We start from the raw sequence: 22,717 nt of genomic DNA, 5'->3' as shown, positions 1-22,717 counted from the left end.
AACTGAGCTGAGAAGTGCTCTTGATCACATTTAGACATTAGATAGCAATCAGTGTCTACAGATAAGAAGACAATGAACTGTGTCTACCAGGAACTCCATAGAAACCTTGGAAATCTTTCCATGAGATGGTGGGATGTTAGCTATACTTTGCAGAGTTTACAAACCACACAGAAGATCTGAAAATAATTCAGTGCTTATATATATGTTTAAAGGGTAGAAAGAGCTAGCATTAGAATGGGGCGAACATCAAGAGTGTCTTTGGAACATATCTCTGTGTGATTTACAGTTCTGCTGAGGATGCTAAAGGCTAATTTCCTGTGGCATTAGGACCTCAGAAGCGAGCCAGATTCCTGTTCCCACACCTACATTATGGAACCAGAAACAGAGCGTCCAAATGCACATCAAATAATCTTGCTTTCTGGCAGACTATGAAAAAAAACCAACCCCGGTGTTTGAAGTTGGCGTTTGTTTACATAATGCAGCCAGCCATGACTGCCAAACACAATGGTTAAGTGCTTTACAAGTGCACATCTTGCCAGGATGTGTAATTTGGGGATAAGTACAGAGTCGATATGCAGCAGAGAGGGCTGAAATACTTAGTTTGCTGTGCTTGGAAGCAGATACGCCAAGGGCCTGCAGTACAGGAATTCAGAAGGACCAGAGCCAAAGGGGCTTCTTATTCTAGTTATTGTTATCTTCCTTTATCCATCCATGGTGTTCTTTCTTACCTTAACTTGGAAAACCAGGACTTTTTTGCTCAGAGAGATGGCTTAGTGGGTAAAGTGGGCTTTACAGCATGAAGACCTGAGTTCGAATCCTCACAACACCAGGAGTGTATGAACTGGAGTATGTAGGTAAGCATATATATCCCTGCCTCTGATGGGCAGAGCCAGGGTAATCCCAGGACTTGGCTGGTCAGCAAGGTCAGTCAATATGGTGATCTTCAGGTTTAATAGAGACCTTGTCTAAAAAAAAATGTGGAGAAGAGACTGGAGAAAGACCTCTGGCCTCTGCACATACCCACATACCTACACATGCACAGCCTTCCTCCCTACTGTGAATAAAGGCACCCTCCTTTCACATTACAGCAACCCCTCCACCAGTGTAGCAATGAACTTACACATCTATAGAAATAACATAGAACTATCTTTCCCCTTTCTCCATATCTTCAATTATCAAATAGTTCTGATACTCTCCTATATCCCCTAAAACCTAGTATTGGTGAAGTAGCGTCAGTTTATTGGCTGGTAGTTACAGTAAATAGTTAATTAAGCGAGACTTTGCATAGCACGTTTCAGTTCTTGGTACCATTAAGGCATCCATGTACAGAGTCAGGTTTTCTTATTCTCTGCAGATCCAGGTCTCCCCACAGAGGGGTCTCGCTGACAGTTGCTGCCGTCCTCTCTGCTTTTTCTAATTTCCCAGGAGGTACCAAAGGGGTTGTTCATTGTTTGCAGAGATGCATGGACATGGAGATTAAAGATGATTCTACTATGGCTTTTGAAGTTCTGTCCTTTGGGAAGAGGCCTTATTAACTATTTACGGTAACTACCAGCCAATAAACTGACCCTGCTTCACCAATAGTAGGTTTTAGGGGATATAGGAGAGTATCAGAACTATTTGATAATTGAAGTTATGGAGAAAGGGAAAAGATAGTTCTATATTGTTTTTAAAGGTTGTGATATGAAGTAAACACACTAAGGTAAAGACTTTTTTTAATTAGATATTTTCTTCATTTACATTTCAAATACTATCCCCTTTCTTCTTTCCTAGTTTCCTCTCTGAAAGTCCCCTATACCCTTTCCCGGCCCTGCTCCCCAACTCACCTACTCTGGCTTCCTGGCCCTGGCATTCCCCTGTACTGGGGCATATAATCTTCACAAGACCAGAGGCCTCTCCTCCCATTGATGGTTGACTAGGTCAACCTCTGCTACATATGCAACTAGAGACACAAGCTCTGGAAATTACTGGTTAGTTCATATTGTTGATCCTCCTATAGGGTTGCAGACCCCTTTAGCTCCTTGGGTACTTTCTTAAGTTCCTTAATTGGGGGCCCTGTGTTCCATCCAATTCAAGTGGACTGTGAGCATCCACTTCTGTATTTGCCAGGCACTGGCATAGCCTCACAAGAGACAGCTATATCAGGGTCCTGTCAGCAAAATCTTGCTGGCATATGCAATAGTGTCTGGGTTTGGTGGGTGTATATGGGATGGATCCCCGGATATGGCAGTCTCTGGATGGTCCTTCCTTCTGTCTCAGCTCCGATCTTTGTCTCTGAAACTCCTTCCATGGGTATGTTGTTCCCCCTTCTAAGAAAGAACAGGTAAAGACTTCTTATAACACTTTCTTTATGAATTACCCAAGAGGTGGGTTCTTGATAAAGTGCATCTTTATATATGAGGGAGCCTCTCAGGTGATCAGATTATCACCTCCCTGACTGGCTACAGTACAAGGCTCCTAACTCTGTTCCATTGCCACTCCCCTGCCATTAACACGATCACCCAAGAGCTACCATGAATCTACAAAAAGCTGACCTGTATTCATCTCTTTCCTACTTAAAGTCTATACATAGGGTCTCACCGTATTTTCAGACAAAAGTGAGACACCTTAGCATGGCCCACAAAGCCAATCAGTATAGATTCCTTGCCTCTTCCCAAACCAATCACTATGGATCTCTGGCCTCCCTGGTTTGTAACTCACCCATTTGTTCTCTCTTTCACTGATGTCCCCTGGACCTTCTCAAATCTCTTGCCAACCCATATCAAGACCTTTCCTGTGCTCTTCATGGCCACTGCTGCTGTTAATCACACACTTATTAAAGCTCTAAGCCATTGTCTTCTAGCACCACCAGACTCTAAGCTCTTGAGGGTTATATTTTTGTGTGACTCACTGGTCCTTACAGGTTACCACAGGACTTGGGTGATGGACCCCTCACCAATGCGCCTGCATGGAAGACCGAGGACGCTTGGGCCTTACCTGATTCCCGACTTGACCATTTATTCATAGTTTGCTGCTTTGTTTTCTGCTCACAGTATTCTTGTCCTTTCCTCTTTAGATGGAGGATAAAGAAGTAGCGAGAAGAGCTGTTTCTGCTGCATCATTTCTCAAGCCAAACAGACTAACGATTTCATACCACAGCTAATAGGGTTGTGAGTTCTGTTTGCTTGCGTGATCCATGCTTTCTCTACCATTCCTAGGATGAATAGGGAGCCCACAATTTTCACTGAACTTTTGAACATATGAATGCAGAAGTGTATTTTAAGCCACTTAGTTCTAGGGCTGACATGTTTGTCCAACTCCAGGGGGTACCATTCACAGATGTTGAGGTCAGCAGGGCTGTGCACAAAAGGTGCTGACACTTTAAGTAATGGCTGGTGGTCATTCTGCTTTGCGAATTGTGGTTGTTCTTTCTGGGTTATTCACACAACTACTCTTAGGTTTAATTCTTTATTACAAACCTAACATTTATCCTACATATCATAAAGGCATGACTTAAGGGATCATATCCCATCATTGTAAGAAAAGTGAGCATGTATGAAAAGAAAATCTACTTAAGTCCTTTTTTTATTAGCAGTCGTCCCCCCCGCCCCCCCAGTGTACTGCTGATTTTTGAAGACGGATTTTGATCTCTCCTTGCTTATTTATTCTGGAAGCATAAATATGTGTAAAAATGCAAAGGAAAACCCAATATTTTTCTTCCACCAAAGTCTATAAGATATATGAACAAAAGTAAATAACTATCTCATTAAGGGATCAGGGGTAAAATAATGCCAATGTTTTCTTTGAATGCAGAACCCTTCAGTTATTCCAAGAATGGTTTAAAAGGAAATCAGAATTACATCTTCGGATCACAACCTGGGTTAGAGCCACATCCACATGTTGAAGAAAGGGTGAGAGGGTAGACTACAGGCTGGAAGTCTCTGGGCTTCCTGACTTGTTGCCAAGAGGACTAAATAAGCAACAGAATGCAACATCAAGGAAACTGGTGCACACAGGTAAACATTTAGCCTGAAGCCAGACACAGTGGTTCACACACAAGTCTTACACCAAGAGACCAAAGTAGGAGGATTGTTAGATGTTCAAGGCCATTCTGGGATACAAAGCAAGACTCTATCTCAAGAAAACAACTTTGACCCTAGAGAGCGTTTCATGTTTTATTTCACATATTAGCTAAAGGGTTAATGTCCTCATAGCCCAAGGCCTCTGGATACCAGCAGATGTAGTCAAGAGGAAGCCAGGCATCTAACCATCATAGGGTGACTTTTGTAGAATTCAAAGGTCATTTCCAAAGCCTTTGCAGTTTCAGTAGACCCAGGCAGATGTCATGTTTTCTCTTGGCTCCTATTTAATCCTATTAATTGCAATAGAAACACTGTCCACTTATCTACAAGTCTTTGTTTGTTTGTTTGTTTGTTTGTTTGTTTAAGACTTTCTTTCCCCTCAGTCAGGGTAAGTTGTCAAATCAGGAACCTCCTGTCCTTCTGAAGCCATAGTGTGGCTGTGTGCCTCCTTAGGCAGGCTGTTCTGCAGAACTGTGTGGGGGAGAAAGAGGCCCAGAGAAGAAGGCTCAGCCTAAAATGTCTAAACATAAATTGAGATTAACAATTGCTTTGAGAACGAGTATTGCCAGATGTAGAGACTATATTGGCCATGATAATTTGGCTTTCATTTTACTCACATCTAAGGTCAAGTGAGACATAGTATGTTTTACATTACTTTGTGCAAAATTCAGTATTGGAGAAATGTGTATTCTGTGTTGTCAAAATATTAAAATACTTTTTTTTTCTAGAAATAAGTTAACATTTAGATAAATGAAACAGATTTGTAATGGCTCACTCTACTTTTATTCTTAACTAGTCAACTTACCCCCATGTAGTACCCACATGAAAACATCACAACTTGTGTCTTTATGCAAATACTTCAGGGAAGGCCTTGTTAGGAAAACAGAACCCAGCTCACTGGAATGCTGAACTCCAGCCTGGTCATTAGCCAGCACAGCTCCATGGAAACCACTCTTTCTACAGATCAAAGGACAGTTCAGTGCTCAAGAATTGCCTCAGACTTCCCAATAATAGAAACTAGGCCGAGTATGGGTACAACGTCTCAAAAGGACCATTAAAGTTTATTGTAGAAGATCACACGTGTCCTTGCACACATAGACATGCTAGAAACTCAACAAAGGGCTCTCCAAGAAAACCATAATATTCTCTCTCCATATCTGCACACACACACACACACACACACACACAAACACACACATGAATACTTTTTCTATTTATTTGCAAAAAATACAGATAGGCTAGCCAGTGCTTTACATTTGACCTTAGCAGATGCAAACAACAATGAGAGTTAGCCAGTCTATTCATGGGCACCAAGACACAGTGATAACCTGGTGTGCAGAGCTTCCCTAAGGCACAGGAGCTCACACCTAAAAATCAGAAATTAGACCTTCAGCATCAATCTGTACTTTTACTCCCCTGAAAAGCGTCGTGACTTCCTTATTTATAAGCAGCCTTTAAGAATTTCCTTTTATTTCTTTTTATATTATAGAAACAGGCAACTGGATGTGGTGGTTTAATCTTCACTGTTGACTTGATGGGGCTAAGGATCACCATGGAAACACTCTTTTGAATGTGTATCTCAAACTCTCTCTAAGGGTCCTGTTTGGACAACATGACACAACCTGGCACAATTTGTTGATGACTGGTCAAGAGAATTTCATTTGTAGAAATTCTTTTTTGAAAACTGTATCTATAGAAACACAGTATTGAAAAGCTATAGTCCTAAACTATTTTGGGGGATATGAAAAGGCTAAAATCTAGGAGTTAGGCAAGCACAGATAAAATAAACTAGCTCCAGAGGGCATTTAATCAGGCCCTGTTTTCATGATGATGACTTAAAGGCTTGGGCTCCAGGTTTTAAACAGACTGATGTAGTCAATCAATTTTAAATAACCTACTGTGATTGCTAACTTTAATTGTCCATATGACCCGACCTAGAATCACTTGAGAAGAATTTCAATGAGGGATGATCTACATTGGACTGGCCTGTGACCTGTGGATATGTCTGTGGGGGATGGGCTTAACTTCTAGATTTCAGCCAGGGCACCAGTCCAACTTGGGTGTCTTGGTTGATTTCAGATGACAATTGCATCAACTGGCAGAAAGTGGACCATCTAACCCTCTTAATATATTCTGTTCAGGAAGTTGCACGTTATTTACATAACTTGTTGTTGTTGTTTTTAATCCAGAATCTAGAATGGGGAAAAGACTCCAAATGAACCACGGACCTCTGTTGGCTTAAAAAATTTTTATTTACTTCATTTAATACACATGAGTGTTTTGTCTGCATGTTTGTATGTATGCCATATGTGTACCTGGTGTTCACAGAAGTCAGAAAAGGGCATGGGGTCCCTTAGAACTGGAGTTAGGGATGTTATGAGCTGTCATGTGGGTGCTGGGAACCAAACCCACATCCTTAACTGCTCTTAACTGATGAACCATCTCTTTAGCCCCTATATTTGCTTTATAACAGGAAGCTCTTGTTCAGATATGACCACTGTGACTTTAAAGGAAGAAAAGTGGGTGGTGCTGGTCACCTATTGGAAAACCACTCTGCATCCCATCAGCTCTGGAAGCAGACAGGCCAGTGGGTTGGCTGTATTCCCTCTCCTTCAGTCTTAACTGTGCTTCTTGCCCGTTCAGTGAATTCCAAGATAGGGCTTTCCACACTACCTTGGTGCATGTCTCTTTGCCAAGCCTTAATACCAGAAGAGTTGGACAGTTTATGATATTTTATAGCCAGGGGCAGCAACAACCTTTCTGCAGTGGTTTTCCTGAGTCCATCCAGGAAATTGAGACAACATAGTCCAAAAGAAGGAAAAGCCAAATCTCTAACCTCAACTTCAGTGACTGAACCAACACATTATAGCTTTGACTGGCTGGAAGGAAAGTTCAAGTTTTAGTGCTTTCTCATCTAATACTATAAATCACTGGGGACGGGAGACAACAGTTTTGTCCTCTCATGGATGGGTGTGAAACAGAGCTGCTTTCTGGAATAATTTCCAACCCATAAGACTGTGTCCTAAATCACTCTGAGCCCAGATTTGGTGTCTGGAGTCTGGAATGAATCTTCCCATCAGCAGAGAATTAGATGGGAAAGATAGGGTCATGAGCTGCTTACACAGACCATAGATATGGTAACGAGTCTGTTCTGGGCTGCAACCTCGTTCTACCTTGTGATCTGAGCCAGTAGCCTCCAACCAGCCCAGGAAGCTTCATGATTTCCTGCTTTGATCCCTGCTTCCATAGCCTATGCCCAAACCCCCAAAATAGATGAATAGAGAGCCCTTCTGATGGTGACTATCATTAGATATCCCTATGAAGAATCACCCTGGCTGTACACAAGGTATATAGGTTGGCTCTGGCACAGGTCATAAAGAACAAAACTTTGCTGGCTTAGGCCAGGCTCTTGGTACAATAGGTTCTGGATACAGTAATAGCTATATTTGAGTAACCTTTGGTTCAAGGAGCCTGCATCTACTTTGATCATAAGATAAAAGTGATATTGTACTTGGTCATAACAGGAGACATTTCCCCATCAAAGTTTAAGACATAACAGAGAGTTTGCAACAGTAGGTAGGGATGAAAGTGAGGCACTGAAAGATCATATCACATACTATGTTTTATTTAGAAATAAAAAGAATGCAACAATTAAATGTAATGTCTCCATTCTAACGGACATCATTGGTTGATCGCATGGCATTAATAATACACTCCCCTCTCCCTGACACATGGAGGTGCGGCTCACACCATCCCCAGCTCTTCACGAGGATTGTGACTAGTTGAAGCCACTCTGTGCATGGCTTCTTCACTGTCACAGCCATCAGTTTGAATGAAGAGTTCCTACTTTGTGCCCCAGGGACATGACTTCCTTTTTCCTGGTACAGATGGACTTGGGAATGTGTTATTTCATTTGTGTTCAACAGTTATTGTATGTCCACAGAAGGGAGACAGTCCGAAAAAGAGGTCGACTCTAAGCATGGCTTAGTAGAATAATAGGGAGAATCCTTTACAATGTTTGTGAGTCATTGAATCAGTAACACTCCACCATCTCCTCAGCAGTAATTTAAACTATTAGGCTAGAAAGAGGTTTTCATATTTCTAGTTTTTCTTTCTAAATATATAGTGATCTATGAAAATAAAATCCATTTGTATGTATGCATATGTATATATATATATTATATGTGTGTGTGTGAATTTGTATATATATGTGTCTATGTGTATACATGTGTATGTTTGTGTATGTCTGTATATGTGTATGTATGTGTGTGGTGTATGTGTGTGTATGTATTGATATTATGTATGTATAAGTGTTTGTGTGTGTTTGTACAGTGTATGTGTACATGTGTGTGGTTTGTGTATGCATGCATATATGTGTTTATGTGTGTATGTGTATGTGTGTGTATGTATGGTGTATATCTGTGTGTATATGTGTGTATGTTTATGTATGTGTTTGCACATATGTATATGTGTGAATATGTGAATGTATCTGTATGTATGCGTATATATATGTTCATGTTTGTATGGTATAAGTATGCATACATGTGTATATGTATATATGTGTGTATGCATGTTTATGTATGTATATGTATATGCACGTGTATATGCATGTGTGTATGTATAGGTGTATATGTGTGTGTATGTATGATAAGTGCATGTGTGTATGGGGGTGTGCGTTTTGCTTGTTTGTTTTGATTTTTGGGTTTTGTATTGGGATACAATGCACGTCCTTGTACATGCTAGGCAAGTATCATACCACCTAGTGACATCTTTAGGTCACAAAAACTCTTTAGGACACAAGTATGTCATATGCTCTCTGAGATGGTTTACTTGTGAGTCACATCTTCCTGAATCAAGAGACTACATCATCTGGTCTGTTTACTAAACATTTACTCAGAGATTTGAGCATTGGTATTCATGGAGGGTTAGTTCTGGGATCTTTGGAGACACTCATATCTAAGGATATCAAGTTCCTTATGTAAAGATGTCATGGGATTTACATGTAGCCTATACAACTAGTCTATATACTTGGAATTATCTCATGTTTTCATTGTACATTTAAGTATCTCAATGTACATTGTATTGCAATCCAATACAGTGCAAACTGTATGCACATAGATGTTATACAGTATTATCAGTGGAATAACAACAAAAAGGCCTGTATATGCTGTATATAGTGCAATTAAAAATATATTTTTAATCCACAGTTGGTGGAATCCATGCATTTAGACCTGGGTGTGGATGACCATCTGTATATAAGAATAAATAAAACTAACTTGCCTCTAAAGCTTTAGCCTAAGTAAGGTAAGGATGACAATTCTCCTCACATAAGCACTTGTGAAGCATAAAATTAGTATTCACAAACTATGGGTGAACTTTAAATTATGTCTGAATTAGGTCTTAGAAGAGTTATCACAATAAGCAGAAGAAAAGATTTTCTTCCTGTCTTTAGAGATCATCAGAAGAATGGTCAAGAAATTAAAAAGAAAAAGAAATGATCACATTTAACATGTCACAAGAGTTTAGTGGGTTTTGTCACCTCTTACCAACTATCTTCCCTTCTGCGAAGTGAACCATGAGCATCTTTTTCATAAGTTTCTCAGGTAATAAAGCTCTCTTTGTAAGAAGAAATTGTAAAGAAAAGAAAGGTGTAAAATGTTTAATCTAAAGAATGCCCAGTCGAGACTTTTCGCTAGATAAACAGCATAAGAAAAGAGTTTGCTGAATCTTAAAGAAAAAGGAAAAGCCCAAAACGCCCCCTAAGTACCTAGCTCTTCACCAGTCTCTTCCCGGTCTCTCTTGACTACAGCAAAGATAGAATCAACTGTAAAGTGGACAATGTTCCAAATCTTTGTAAATGGTTGTATAGAAAAATGTGTTCCAGATTTCAGTGGTGTGTGTGTGTGTGTGTGTGTGTGTGTGTGAGAGAGAGAGAGAGACAGAGAGATAGAGAGACAGAGACAGACAGAGACAGACAGATACAGAGAGGCAGGGGAAGGGGGAGAGGGTGAGGGAGAGGGAGGAATGGAAGGAGAAAGGGAGGGAGGGAGAGGAGAAATTCCTCACCTTGCTAACCATAAGTTATCAATGCTTTTAGAACAATGTACTTAAAGAGTTAACTCTAGCCAGGAATATTAGGTGTCCAAGAAGAAAAAGGCAAAGATCTCAACTTAACACATTCAAACTAACATTATTCATCTGTTTTGGCTTCCAGTCTCAGAGGTGCTGGTGTGGCTTGGTTTCATTGTGTTAAGGCCTATGGTGAGGCAGCGCATGGTATCAACCAGGAGTACATGGGGAAAGAGAGGAGCAAGGGGCTGGAATGCTGTTATTACTCCAACAGCACACTCCACAGTCATAAAGAGCTTCTCTAGGCTTCACCTACTAAATTCTACACTGCTCCCTCCCCCCCCCCCCCCCCCCCCAGTGAACAGTACCTCCATAGAGACCAAGCCTTTACCACATAAACGTGTAGCTGACACTGAGGGCTCTACTGGAGTGGGATTTGTGAATGGGGACTGTGCTGGCTTGTCTTAAGCCAACTTGACATGAAATCTAGAGCTCCCTGAAAGGAGGAAATCTTATTGAGAGGATGCGTCCATGAGATCCAGCTGTAAGGCATTTTCTCCATTAGTGATCAAATGTGGGAGGGCCCAGCCCATTGTGGGTGGGACCATCCCTGGGCTGGTGGTCCTGGGTTCTATAAGAAAGCAAGCTGAGCAAGCCAAGGGATACAAGCCAGTAAGCAGCACTCCACCTTGGTTTCTGGATCAGCTCCTGCCTCCAGGTTCCTGCCTCGTTTGAGTTCCTGTCATGACTTCCTCCAATTATGATGGTGTTTTCTCACAGCAATAGAAAGCCCAACTCAGACAAGGGAGGACCCATTGATAAGAAACACAACACTCCTCTGAACAACAGTTTTCTCTTTCTCCCCCTGAAATGGATGGCCTCCAAGGTTGCCATTTCCATTATCCCCTCATCTTCTTGTCAGGATTCGAGCTTTATCTTACCATTTATTTCAAGGCATCCCACCTCAGCTTTTTCCCCCTATGTAAATAAACATGTTTGCACCTGGATCTCAAAAGAGTTTCAGAAGTAAAACTAGAATAACACATCAACATTTGCAGAGTGTTAAAGTGCTATATAAGAAGAAAGGGCTTCTCTTAGCCCTAGGACTTATCTCCTGAGTCATTTTTACATAGGTTTACTCATTTCTACATCACTGTATGTCATAGCTAATAAGTATATCTCTCGGCCCCAATGGGAATATCTAGAACCTAATACTACATGCTTATGACACATTATGCCATATTAATGTCACACTTTAAAAGCCTGCAAATGCCAGCATCTCAATCGCCCATGGAACAATGAGAAAGTAATAATAATGGTACAATCCACCCTCTTTCATGGACCTGCAATATTTCAGGTATGCCATGATTAAAGAGTCCTAATTTGTTCAAGGACATGCTACACATAGCTTTACTATACTCCAAAATGGTTTGCAAGTGACTTTTTGGAAAATAACCGTGGCTCACGCGGCAGATCAGCTGCACCTCCTAGGTGGTATGCAAGCACAGGGTTTCAGTGACTGCCTCCCAGTTTCCCTGCAAATCTTCAAGATGACTATGCAACTGTTTTCCAAATGTTTGCATTTTTCAAAATTTATTATCTGTTTATTCACTCATGTACTTATGTGTGGGTGCAGGCATACACGTGCTACAGCTCACATTTAGGAGTCAAAGACAACTCTTGGGAGTTGGTTCTCTCCTGCCACCTGGCGGGACCTGGGAATTGAACTCGGGCCTTCTCGGTCTGCAGCACCTCTTCCGGCTGAACCATTCCACCCTGAAGTTTATTCATCTATACTCTAAGACTTGCTCTACAAAAAGCACCCAGTCCGCTGAGGTCTCTACTCAAGGAATTCACATATCACGAGGAGGGTGTCCTTTCTACAGATGGGGGAAAGGGTTTCCCTTTCCTCTGTGACCCCAATAAGCAAGGAAGCTGTTCCCCAGGGAGGGGCTCCTTGAAGGATCTTGCAGCACAGTTCATTTTAGCAATGTTAAGCCTGGCAGATCAAGAGGGCTTCTATTCTCCTCAGGCAAATATTTCAACAAATAACCTTTCCTATACAGACAAAATATTTTTAAGTTAATAAAAAGTATTTTGTTTAGAAATAGACTTTGGAAAAATCCGTAGGCTTCAGAAAGGAACTAACATGACGGCATGTGCCCTAGATTTTTATTGCAAATCCCCACATTGATTAAGAGAGAACCGTGTTAGAATTATAAAGGTTGGAATTTTAAACATTGACTATGGATGTGAGGGTCCTAAGCAAAGCCAGGGACCCTATCATGAACAACACTACTGTTTTTGTTTAACAAAGACAAGTACACCTTTGCAGGGGTGCATGTTTTCAGACCAGGTTCTCCACCAGGCTCTTCAAAAGGGTTCTGTTAGCAAGGGAGGGAAGAAAACCTTTCTAGATGAGAGGCAAAAATAGAGCCATGGAAGTTCACTTGAAGCAAAAATTGAGTCCTAGAAGATACAAATGGTGAAAAGGCAGCATGTTATCTAATTAAGAGTGGCTCTGAGAACACACGGCTCCAAACAGAGCCATATTTGATGGTTACCGGGACCCTAAAAGATTGCTGGCTCAGAAACACTGGATGCAGTTGCTGGAGCCTTATATTTGCTCTGCTGTATGAAGGATGAAGAACGAGAAATCTGGGCTAATCACACTGTGGATGGGCATCATTTTAGAAAGTCCCTGCACTGAAAACTAGATTATCATTTTCTTATGAATACAAATGAACATTAATAAAAAAGATATACCCCCAATTTTTAAAAAAAATTGTTTTACAGAAGCCCTAAAATTCAGACGAATGTTGGTATGAAAGCCATTCATAATCAGCAACTTTACATCCAAGTTTTACAGCTATTTTACCTCTGATGGTCTTGGGCCAGCTGGTATTTAAAAATACATTTTATGTGTTAGGAACAGTTACATAGAAGACCCTGGGCTGTGTGCTCTGCCAAGGGCCTCACTCTGTCATCCAGTGGTCTGAGCCCATTAGGACAGGAAGGGAAGGGCCACTCAGAGGCATTTCAAGAAAGATTTATAGGCTCTTAAGGGACAGGCGATGACAACACATGATTAAAATTGCTAAGTGAATCCTTCAGAGGTGAAGTGATCTAGCACCTTAGAGATAAAATCAGGCCAGAGCAACTAAAACTTGAAGGAAACTGACCAAGTCTGAAAGGCAGGATAAAGTCTAATCCTGCTGCTGGTCTACTGCTCCTACTGAAGCTTGCCAAGGCCACGTCCTCCCCACAGCAGGCCCCAGCACGTGCTCCCTCTCCCCTGCTGCAGCTTGGAAAGGCAAGTTCATTATCAGGCTCTTGGGAATGTGGGTGGCCAATCATCGGTCTGAGGCGTCCCTATGAGTTAGAGAGGCAGATTCAGGTCCAGCTGTATCCAGACCGGCCTGTGTTCCTGGCACAATAGTACAACTCCCCACCCCCAGCCTCCCCACACACGGAGGAAGCACCAGTGGTGCAAAGGAGGAGATTATGATAAGAAAGCATGACTCCAAGCTGGTCTGGACGATACAGTACAACCCTGTCTCAAAAATAAAAGAACATGTTGGACAAGTAACAAGAGCTTGTTGTGAATTTCAGACCAGATTTGAATCTTCTGCACTGCACTTAGGATATAGCAGGGGTGGAAGACAGAAGGGCCGAGGGATGTGTGAGTTCCAGACACCAGAGAGAAGTGGAAACCGTGTCTACCATGGATGTGTGTAGCATTGTGGTCTGCCTATGATGTGCCACTTCAGAGCAGAGACAAGGATGCTGCACTTGGAGTTGGACTTGGTATTTATTTCCCATTCAAACTGAAGATGAAGGACGCTGGGGGTGTTTGTTAGTGGTAGAGCACTTGTTTAGAGTATATTATTCCTGAATTCTATCCCTAGTACACAACACACACACACACACACACACACACGTTCTCTCTTCCTCTCTCTCTTTCTCACATATATACACACACACACATATATACACATTCACTCACACTCTCAGGCACACACACACTCACACACACACTCTTCATGTCTACAATCACATACACTTACACACACACAGTCATACACACATACACACATTCACACACTCACACACAGTCACTCTTCTTTTGATTTTATACTGTTTACAAAAATTTCCTCTACCCTGTAATCATTCAATAATGGGTGTAATTGTGCAAGTCCAAAAGGCTCAGATCAGATAACACAAACAGCATGTAGCTTGCAGTAAATGGTTAAATGCTCATTTTATCTTTTATGAAGGCAGTGGAAATGGGAACTGGAGGAGGAGGAGGAAGAAGAGGAGGAGGAGGAGGAGGAGGAGGAGGAGGAGGAGGAGGAGGAGGAGGAGGTAAATCTAGTAAGATCTGGTGCAAATGCTGGTCCTGAGGGCATGGAGAATGAAGGCTCCCATTTGCCTTGAATAATGAGGCTATGCAAAATATCTTCACTTCCTCCAACAGGGAAGTGGGGGAGTGAGGCGGTTGGAAGAAGACATGATCCCAGAAGGTTCTGGGAGATCTCCAGTGAAAAATACCCAGAAAAAGGGATTAGAAATGAACCCCGGGGATTAGGGAGAAAGGGGGAAACTCGATGAAACTCGATGAAACACGATGTGGTGAAGGTTTGGCTAAGAAGTGGTAGCTCTGATATTCCATCCCTGAGAACTTGGGATATGATGACTAAACTCCACTCCCCTCTGAATGACTATGCCTCCTAAATCAAAGGCATACGTATGAAGTTACAACACTGGATGAAAACAGATCCCGAATTTTGAAGAAACAAAGAATATTAAAAGAATATAGTTGACTTAATTCGGGGCTTGAGATCAATTGCAATCCTGTGTTTTTTGAACTTCGACCACAATGACAGCTGGGCTGTCTAGTTTTAACTCTACAAAGGCCTTATCAACCACTTAACTTTCCTACAGCATAGAGTTTTCCGTATCACGCATTGCCCAGGAAACTCGTGATGGTGATAGGAATAAGTCACAGATTACTAAAAGCTCATGCCCGCCCTGTGGACACTGGACGTGGGGGGTAGAGGGGAGGGTGGGGATGGGGCGTGGGGGCGTGGCTAGGTTCAGGAATGATAAGAGAAAGGGGCATAGCAGAGGAGCCAAAACCATGGGACTTGATTCCCAAAAGCAACGTCTAGTGATCTTGTTTTATTGCTTTCTAAAGTATCTGAATCTGGCCAATGGCTTCCACAACGTTTTTTTCAAATATAACAGCTAATTGGTGGAGGCCTGGATTTGTTTGTTATCCGACTCTCCAGCTGTGGAGAGCCACTCTGGTTCCAGTGGATGCATCTGGTTCTTTTGACATGAGGGTGATAACTTCTCCATGCCTATTAGCGTGGCTACTCATCAAGGCCCTAAGCAGGTCTATGCAAGGTCACATTGGTTACCGGTGTCAAAAAAAAGGAAATCTCCTTATGGTTCGCCACCACTCCATGCAGAACTGCCCATGACACTCTCTCAGGCTTTCTAAGCCTTGTATCTGGGTAAAACAAATAAGTAGCACACTAAGTTTCACTCAGAACGTAGCTTCGTAGTGCATTAAGACAAAAGAAGTGAAAAGAAGAAAATTCAGTTTACTAATACAAGGAGAGCCATAAATGGCTCTTTCTGACTTGAGAGATAAGACAGAGAAGGACCTTAGTGTCAGGAATGAGAATAAAGCAATTCTGATTTAGTCGATAGCTCCAGGCCAGACCAACAGAACGCTGCTTCATTTCCAAGGATATAAGTACATTCATGAGTAAGCAACTCAGGCATGAGGAGTGGTCAGGTCCCTGTCTTACACCACTGATGTTAAAGTTTAATTTAGCCTCCTCTTCTGATTGACTTCTAATTTCCTTTATCACACACTGCTTCCTGGACAGGTCATGCAAGTGCTCCCTTTCCAGATTCACTCTCTAACTTCGCCATGGATGGAAAACATCATTCTTGTCTTGGGATCTTTCTCATATTTAACTCAGTGTTTAGTATAAAGAAGGAATTTATGATTGTAAAATCAGGTCACTTACAACACGGGATCCATAACAACTCAGGCCAAGTAATTTTACGCCATCTCTACCTATGAGCTGAAGAAGAAATCATTTGGGCTCTGTAAAATGGCATCAGATTTGGAGGAACTTCAGTTGCAAGAGGACACTCTCATAGACTCTGAGATGGCTGAATGCCACCCTTCACAGCTGCGGAAGCTAGTGGTTTAGCTAAATGTTTCCAGATGCCCCCCACATTTTACATGTGTTGCATGAAGTCAGTCTTAGGCAAAAAGGTAACCCTCCATCATTGGTTGTCCAGTAGAGAGTAAATGGAGCTAGCTGCTGGGTAGAGCACTGCCAGCCAAATATCCATTCCCTACAGTGACCTTGCTTTGATTCAGCTCAATTTCTTTCCGGAGCACATTTCTGGGTCTGTTTGGAGCCTGACCTTGACTTGTAACAAGCAAACCAGTTCCTCAGAGCAGCATAGAAATGGGTTAAAAAGGAGGAGCTGCGGGGGAGAAGTGCCTGGACCGAGGAACTGTGAGCTGCTGTACCTATATAACACCTCTTTGTTTAGCACAAGCAGTTCAAAGCAGCATGGTAGAGAGGGTAGAAAAGGGGATTGACTTTAACATACACTTCACTTACTTGACCACGAAACTATAAATTTCCTGCCCTTTCCTCCATCCTGACTTCCCCCAAAATCTATCACCAGAATTGCTGATTCTCAAAGCCAGGGAGAGGGGGAGGTGTTAGCATTCCTTCCCCCAAGGATATCCCCCTCATGAGAAGACAAGTGTTTTGTTTTTGGTGTTACTGGGATTCGAACCCAGGGCCTTGTACATGCCAGCCATGTGGTCTACCACTAAGCCACACCATAAAGTCCCAAGCACGTAAGCAATATTTCTAGTGAACAACTCCTCCCCAAGTCCAATGATAAGTATAAGACAGATGCTGCAAAGGATAGACATGGACAACATGAAGGATAAGTGCTCCAAGCAAAGTTATAGTTCAACAGAAAGGGGAATGTTAAACTTAAGTGTCCATTTTAAACTTACATTTTGTTCTCATGAAGAACATTCAGTAGCCTCCTTGCACCCATCCCTAGGCATCCATGAAAGGTCTACAACGGGGCAGGCTGTACCCCAGCTTCTGCATGCAAAGTTCCTACAAATACACGTTAAAGAAAAACAGATGCCCACTCTGTAGGTAAAGTAAAAAATGGACACTTTTTCTGAATGATGTAACTCCATTGGATTTTTTTATAGTTACTACATTTAGTCTGCATAATACTTTTAATATTGATATATTTTAAGAAATCCTCATTAACAGTGCTGTCAGGTCAGGCCAAGAGAAAGTTGGAAGATTTCGCACTGCAAGAGATTGAAGGAAAGTGATTCCATGACTTTTTAAAGTAGCATGCTGCATTCTGGTTCCTGTGCTCCAGCAGTCTGCCAAGAATCCTACCGGATGGCCGTATCGGCGATGTCTAGTCTGATACAATGAGTTACTTATTCATCATATGAATCATTAATGACGTAGACACTGATTATTGTTTTTTAGATGACTTCCGACAAATCAATCAACCCTGAGTCAGATACTTATAGGCCCTGGGACACAGTAGTAAGATCACCTACAAGTCCCGTGAGGCATGCAGGGTCTATTTTACTGCCAGCATACTTTCACCAAACTGTGTGCAAATTTTAGTGGTTAAAAAGCTACAATTCACATCCCACAAAGATTTCAGCTACAAGACTATTATTGGTTTCTGATGCATCCCAGTGGATTCTACTGACCTGAGATAGGTTCAGTGAGTGGTCCTCCTTCTCATGATGGAGGAACACCTCATACAGGGATGTAAGAAATGACAATGATGCTCCAGAGATGATCCCAGTGCATGGTAGGATCATGGGTACTGTTGATCACAGTCACAGCTGCGCTTAATCTTAACTAATGTGGGGAATCTGTCATCTTGAACCCTTGGCATCTTTACTGAAAAGGAGTTCTCTGGCCAGAGTTGAGTTACTCAACTCAATAGTATAAGAGGCTCAGAAAATGCCAGCAGAAGAGTAACAATCAAGATGCCTGGTATGAGGTTGGAGAGACAGCTCAGTGGTTAAGAGTACTGACAGCTCTTCCAGATCCTGAGTTCAATTCCTAGCAACCACATCTGTAATGGGGTCTGATGCCTTCTTCTGGTGCATCTGATGTTACTATATATATATATTAAAAAAAAGAAAAGAAGAGAAAAGAAAAGAAAAAGAAAAGAAAAGATACCCAGTGTGACTTTGCAACAGTAAGGGGCATGCGTCTGTTCCTTAGGCTCCCCTTTAGCCTCATACTCTTATAGCATCTCCATTCTAAGGTCATTTCATCAAATATTTTGGGTGGGAGAAACCCTAAACAAGAAGCTGGAGGAAATAACTCACAGGGGCAGGGGGCAGATATGTGGTTTTTGTTGTTGTTGTTTTTTTTATGGTGCCCCCCAAACTGTAGTATTTGAGCTGAACACACACATACATATTATGCCAACAGAAAGAGCATGGGTTTCTGATATCCTCAAGTAAACAAACTCTATATATACCAGACCTATCCTTCTCTGACATTTGAAGTTTTTGTACATTAGAACTGCCTAATCTAATCTTGCCAATCATGGTCAGCCGTCTTATTTCCTAGTCTTCCATCTGCAGAAGATAGAAAGAGGCAACACATCTGTCTACAATTCTCTGACCCTTCTGTTCTGTTTAAGTAGCAACCACATTGTCAGACAGGAGCATATGACAGAAAGTGCTGCCCCCAAGAGGACAGCACTGTGGTTTGTTATACCTGGCTCCCGAGTTCCTGCTCTTTCCTAAGGGACCACATACACTTCTGTGTCCCTGCCAAAACCCTTTGGTATCAAAGTACAAAGACTGACCAGTACTGTTCGCCACTGAATTCAACAACAGGCTATTTCAGAGCAGGGCCTGACTTTTCTAAAGCAGGAAATTATCTCATTCTTCCAGGAAACATTTGACCTCCTCTTATATGTCTGTTTTTTTCCTAAGGTCAGCACAGCACATAAAGATCCCCGTCTTCAGGGAGCTGATCTTTGTGAAAGAAGATTTCCCAGATAGTGAACGAACTTAGTTTGAGTTAACAAGTAGCTCTGAGGAGATGGTCTCCGCATCACTGATAGTCACCAAAGTTGAAGACAAACAAAATTAGTTTCTATGAAACCAGAATGTGGCTTTGAAAGTAAATGAAACCAGATGAGCCACAGACACTGAAAAGTACTTGCACTTAGCCATATAGATCCATGGCACCACACCTGCAATTCTGGACTTCCTTCTCCAAAACAGCAAGGAGGCACAGTAGGCCAACAGTTCCCAAGGAGCATATAGCTAAGGTTAACCAAGGGACCCCAAGTTAAGTGTCACTCTCTTCTCTTACTGTCTGCATTATATCACAAAGCAAACAATATCTATAGGAGACCAGATGGGAAAATAGTTATTTAATTTTAGGAAAATCAATTGAGTAATCACAACTATCTCATGTATCAATATGTCATTTTTTCTGTCTTTGTAGACATAGCCAAGTATCACTCTAAGAAGAAAATGATAAATTCATTAACAGAGAACATAATCCTTTCAAAGAGGGAGGATGAGAAGGAAGAGGAGGAGGAGGGGGAGGAGGAGGAGAAGAAGGAGGAGGAAGGGCAGGAGGAAGAGGAAGAATCGGAGGAGGGGGAAGAAGAGCAGGAAGAAGACAGCAAGGATGAAGACAGAGGAGCTGGAGACAGATCTGCAATAAGAACTCTCACTCCTTTTGTAGAGAATCTGGGTTCAGGTCTCAGTACCTACTTCAGGTGCTTTCAACCACTTGTGACTCTAGCTCTTGGGGGTTCCGCCATCTTTTGGCCTCCACATGCACCCAGTTACACATGGTAGATATAAACCTACATGGATATATATGCATGTGCATAAATAATAAACTTTTTTTTAAAAGAAAATTTCTACTCTATGTCAAACAAAACCACAAAATGACTGACTCTTACAAACATGTTTGTATCTGAGTGTGACTTAGTCATTTGGGTCCTGTAGGCTTTGGGCATGTTGGCCCTTGTCTTCCTTCTTTCATAAAAAAATTGTTAAAATGATGTATCTTAGTTATGTTATGAAGACAAATGTCATTCAGATCCAATACTATATATTTCTTCATATATTTATATTTTTCTTATACTTTGAAGAAGTTAACTAAAATATTTGCATAAGTTACTACAGGTAGCCGTGGGAACTGTGCCTAATGGATAAACCAACATTGGACCACAAACCTTTGTTGTTGTTGTTGTTGTTGTTGTTGTTTTAACTGAGTGAGCCTTCTAGATAGACACAAATTAAGCAAAATAATTGATAGGACGTTTCCTGATAATGATGAAGACTTCCAGGGGGCAACTCATTGTCTCATGAACTCTGATGAGGTCAGACACAGGCTTGGGTCCACTGAAAGATGGTCTTTCTGACACCTTTGAACTTTTCCAGAAGTGCTCAGCACATCATATGTGTACAACTCCTGTGAAGCATTATTATGTTGTGGGTTGAAGCTGTGAAGAGCTATCCCTGTAGTTCTCAACCTGTGGGTCGTGGTCCCTCTGGGGATTGAATGGACCCTTTCACAGGGACACCAAAGACCATCCAAAACCACAGATATTTCCATTGTGATTCATAGCAGTAGCAAAATCGCAGTCATGGAAAAGCAACAAAAATACATTTATGGTTGGGGGTCACTACAACATGAAGAACTGTGTTAAAAGACCACAGAATGAGGAAGGTTGAGAACCATTGCTCTAAGTCATTGGTGAAGTTCAGTTTCTTTTCTTCTTTCATTTTTTTCATAAACCACACACACACACACACACACACACACACACACACACACACACACACACACACACTGTGATTACCCAATGCTCAGAAAAATTCTCATACATTCCTATTACTTTATGGAATTTTGATCTGGGATTGAGCAGTGTTCTTCGCTTTACAAACAGCCTCAATTGTGGTGAGAGTTCAAACAGTATGGGAAGGAAGAGTCTAGTGCCTAGGCCAAACGAGCATGGGCCCTCCCTTTGCCTTTTAAACTACAGCATCCAAGTACCATCAACCACTACAACATCTGAGTGGGGTGTTTAAACCTTGAGAAAAAGAAGCTAGAAGGGACAAACAGAACTTTTCCAGGCCAATGAAAAGCATCTCAAAGGAACACAAACTCATTAGTTTGCAGCAGGCTAACCAGAAGAAGCAGGTCTGGCTAGGATAGGTGCTTTTTTGACCCCATTTTTACATTCTGTGTGTATTATTGGGAACTAAGCACTGTCATCCACTTCATATACTTTCAGAACAATAGTTGTTATTCTGGATTGAAAGTACTTAAAACTATACTACAAGGTTTTTTTTTTTAACTACATAAAATTTTAAAATGGCCTTACTATATATTCATAAAAATATCTAATAAACATAAACTATATTAATATTTCAACATATTTCACAGTCAAGTAGCCAAAAAACCCATCAGACTAGGAAAGGAAGAAACAGCTCACCTTTATAGTTAAAGCTCACGTTTCTAATGTCTTCACCACGGCTTCTAATGTCAGTCCTCACCTATAGTAGAAACACAAAAAATAAATTGTTTACAGAGAAAACTACTTCTCAGAATTACATATATATCTGTGTGTGTGCATGCATGTGTACATGTATGGTGTATGTATGTACATGCCTGTGTGTGCACACATGTATGGTGTGCATATGTGTGTGCATGCATGTACTCATGTATGGTGTATGTATGTGCATGTTTGTGTGTGTGCATACATGTATGGTGTGTATATGTGTATGCATGCCTGTGCTCGTGTATGGTGTATGTATGTGCATGTCTGTATGTGTACAGTGTGTGTATGTGTGTTATATGTGCACAGGGATACAGGTCAGAGGAGGGCACTGGATGTCCTGTTCTATCAACCTCCATTTTATTGTTTTGAGAGAGGAATCCAGTGACCTTGACTGATCCTCCTAGGCTAGAGGCACACATGGCTTTTCACATGGATTGGGGTCTTCTTGCCTGTATAAGTGCTCTTACATGCTGAGCCACCTCCTCAGCCCCTAAAATGTTCTCTTAATGGAACATTGATGAAATGGATGGGAAACCTGAAGCAGCAATGTAAAGATTAGCTGACAAAGGGCCAAAATTTCCCAAGAAAATGTCACAACTATTCTAAAATAATCATAGAAATAATTAAAAGTCCACAAATCTTATAAGATGCTGTATTGACAGGATACAAATGCCTAGTTAGCTTTGATTTTTTTTTCTTGTCTTTGAAAATTCAAGACATGAACTTTCAATAGTTCTGATAGCAAAGAATTCCAACCATTTCCCACAAACCAGGAAGTGTTTCTCCTAATAGAGGAAAGATGAACCCAGAGCCTTAAAGTAGAGCAGGAGTAAAAAACATCAGCTAGTCCCAGAGGCTGCATTCCCTTTAAGATTTCCCTTTCAAGGCCATGGCCAATGTCCCTTGAGTTCCTCTCCATGTCTGTACCTACAAAT

General features: G+C 41.5%; 1 protein-coding gene across 3 annotated transcripts in view; it reads right to left on the bottom strand.

Moving 5' to 3' along the window:
• Plekhg1 (pleckstrin homology domain containing, family G (with RhoGef domain) member 1) overlaps positions 1-22,717 on the bottom strand; it is a 227,053-nt gene that overhangs the window by 142,787 nt on the left and 61,549 nt on the right. For all 3 annotated transcript variants that reach the window (XM_011243078.1, NM_001159942.1, XM_011243077.1), the window contains one exon: positions 21,717-21,777. The gene's annotated coding sequence lies outside the window, so the exon portion shown is untranslated. The remainder of the gene's footprint in view (positions 1-21,716; positions 21,778-22,717) is intronic.

The sequence above is a fragment of the Mus musculus genome, chromosome 10, assembly GCF_000001635.26.
Source record: "Mus musculus strain C57BL/6J chromosome 10, GRCm38.p6 C57BL/6J".
Lineage (NCBI taxonomy): Eukaryota > Metazoa > Chordata > Mammalia > Rodentia > Muridae > Mus > Mus musculus.
Note: the sequence above shows the minus strand (reverse complement) of the source record. Positions and strands in the feature narration are given on the sequence as shown.